Genomic DNA, 3,000 nt, shown 5'->3' on the forward strand with positions numbered 1-3,000 from the left:
AAAAAATCATGGTCACCAAAGTGGCAACACAAATCTCCAGTACCCACATTTCCTGTCATTTCTCCTTCTGCCCTGTGTCCTATAATGCAAAAAGTCACTCATCAAGATAGTAAAAATGTGAGAATTTTCCACCTTTTTAGATGAAAGCTAATATATATATATATATATATATATATGTATCTGTATATACGTATATATAAATTTTTCAAAATATATTTTTAATTTATGGAGTAAAACAAACATTTCCATAACCTAGTATAATAAAAAAGATGATTGCACATGAAATTTCAAATGTATATATATTTGTCATTCTTTTTAAATATATGTACTATTATCATGTAAATTTCTTTTTATTTCTTTTTCTTCTTTCTCACCCTAGAGATAGCTACCATGAGTCACAAATACATACATGCATGCATACATACATACATATACACATATGTGTATGCATGTGCATGTATTTGAAGCTGTTCTATACATTCTTCTATTTATCAGTTCTTTCTCTGGATACAGATAATGTCTTTATTCACATGTCCTTTATAGTGAATATGGATATTTATAATAGTCAAAATGACTTAGTGTCTCAAAGGCATTCTTAAAACAATGCTGCTGTTACTATATGCAAGGTTCTCTTGGTTCTACTCATTTCACTCTTCATTATTTCATGCAAGTCTTTCCATGTTTTTCTAAGATCAATGGACTCATCATTTCATTTTATTATTCCTTTTTTAATTTTAGACTTGAATACTAAATATTTGAATATTAAAACTTGATTATTAAATACTTGAATACAAAAACTTAAATATGTAAGAAAAGAAAAAATATTGTAAACTTAAATATTCAAATTTAAATATAAAATAAGAAAAGAAAAAATCATGTACAGCAGAATGTGAGAGGATTAAAAATATATAGCAAGGCTCTTGTATGTCAACTCTTTTATTAAGTTTAGGTTTTTTGTTGTTTTTTTTTTGAACAAAGCCCTGAAAGTCTGACAATTCATTCAATGTTAATTTTTTTTTTTCATTCAGGAAAATGCTTAGCTTTGCTGGGTGTGAGATTTTTAGCTAGAATCTCAGTTCTTTTGCTCTTTGATATATAGTGTTGCAAGACCTGTGATCTTTTAATGTTGCCACTGCTAGTCATCTGTCATTCAAATTGTGCCATTACCATATGCAATTTTCTTTTCTTGTTGCTTGTAATAATTTATCCTTGAGCTGGGTGTTTTGGAATAATTTAACTATGACATTCCTGTGGGTTTTCCTCACAGAATCTCTTTCAGGTGGTGATCAGTGGATTTTTTTTATTATTATTTCTACTTTTCCTTCTTGTTTTAATGCTTCAGGGCCATTTTATTTAATTATTTCAGGTATTATTTTATCAAAATTATTTTGTTGATCATAACTTTCAGGTAGTACAATTATTCTTATGTTTTCTCTTGTTGATCTGTTCTCTATATGAGATGTTTCACATTCTCTTCCAATTTTTTTTTTTGCTTTTTATATTTTGTTTTATTATTTCTTGGTCTCTTATGACTTCGCTGGCTTCACCTTGCCTATTTCTGATTTTCAAGGAGTCATTTTCTTCCTTAAGATTCTAATCTCCTTTTCTATTGATTAACTTCTTTTCATAAGCTCCTTGTCTTTTTTGGATTGTTCTTATTTCATATATATATATATATATGTATGTATGTATTTATGGTTAGATTCTCCTTTGCCTGTGCTTTTTTTTTTTTAGTAATAGCTTAATTTTTCATAATCACTTCTAGTCCTGGTGTATGGGAGATGGTGCCTCTGGCCTCAGATCATCCTTCAGTTCTCTTCTCTGACGTTGATCCCAAACCAAGACCTCCAGTCTCTGGTAAGTGCCCACAGTCAGTCGTGTCCCTGTCCCACTATTTCTGCAATCACCAGGGCACGTGTTGATTCTTTCTTGCCCAGTTAGGTCTCTTCAGCACAGCTGGGTCTGGGTTCCTTGTCAGCAAAAGTTCCTTCAATTTTCCTGGGGTCAGATGCCCAACTGCCCTTACTGCTCAGGGAGTAAAAATTCCTATGACTGGGGCTGAGGCACCTTCCCAACCTGGCTAACCCCAGGGCTTGGGACTTGCTGGTTAAGAGTTCTCTCTAGCCTGGAGGTGTTTACTTTGAACAGGGATCAAACTTTGTCCCTGTCCCCAGGATTTTTCTTCAGATTTTCTCTGATTGTCCTAGGAGGACCTATGCTCTGCCCCTTTTCTTATTTATTTTTAGTCCTCTATTTTTGCCCTGAGGTGCTGTTTTTATATCTTTTGTCAAGGAAAATCTGGAGAGCTTGGAATTTTCTGACCTACTCTACCATCTTCCCAGAATCTTTACCCAGGCTCATCTTTTTTTTAATAGTTGCAATCAATTTATTAAAAGAGATGATTGGTTAGGCATCTGCAATGGTGACTTCAACTTCTACACCTGGTTCAATGCTGATAGAAGTGATCTGTTTAACAATTTCAGAAGGACCGTACAAATCAATAAAGCGTTTGTGGATTTTCATCTGGAACTGATCCCAAGTCTTTGAACCTTCACCACAAGGAGTTTTTCTAGTTGTGATTTGAAGTGTCTTAATGGGCATTCAAACAGGTCCCTTCACTTTCCAGTTCTTTTCTTTGGCTCCTCTAATTAGGTCAGCACACACTTTCTCAAGGGATTTCACATTGCGACTGGTGAGGGTGATACGGATTCGGTGAATGACTACTTTGGGCTCCATGAGGGTCTTGTGGGTGTCTATGAATGCCATGACAGTGGACCGACTTCCTGACCGACTTATTCCTTGGTGAGAGCGAACAGCAGCAACTGCCGGTTCCACCTGGCAGTTGGAGAAGGCGATACCTTCTCCAAAGAGCAAAGTTCATCATTTTTTATAGCACAGTAGTATTCCATCATAATCATATACCGCAAGTGGTTCAGCCATTGCCCAACTGATGAGCATCCCTGGAATTTCCTGTTCTTTGCCACCACAATGAGAGGTTCT

The 3,000-nt window shown here is 34.9% G+C and overlaps 1 pseudogene; it reads right to left on the reverse strand.

Moving 5' to 3' along the window:
* Window positions 1–2,362: 2,362 nt before the first annotated feature.
* Window positions 2,363–2,766, reverse strand: LOC114051769 (annotated as a pseudogene).
* Window positions 2,767–3,000: the final 234 nt, after the last annotated feature.

The sequence above is a fragment of the Vombatus ursinus genome, unplaced genomic scaffold (genome assembly GCF_900497805.2).
Source record: "Vombatus ursinus unplaced genomic scaffold, bare-nosed wombat genome assembly UNPS02014805.1, whole genome shotgun sequence".
In the NCBI taxonomy this organism is placed as follows: domain Eukaryota; kingdom Metazoa; phylum Chordata; class Mammalia; order Diprotodontia; family Vombatidae; genus Vombatus; species Vombatus ursinus.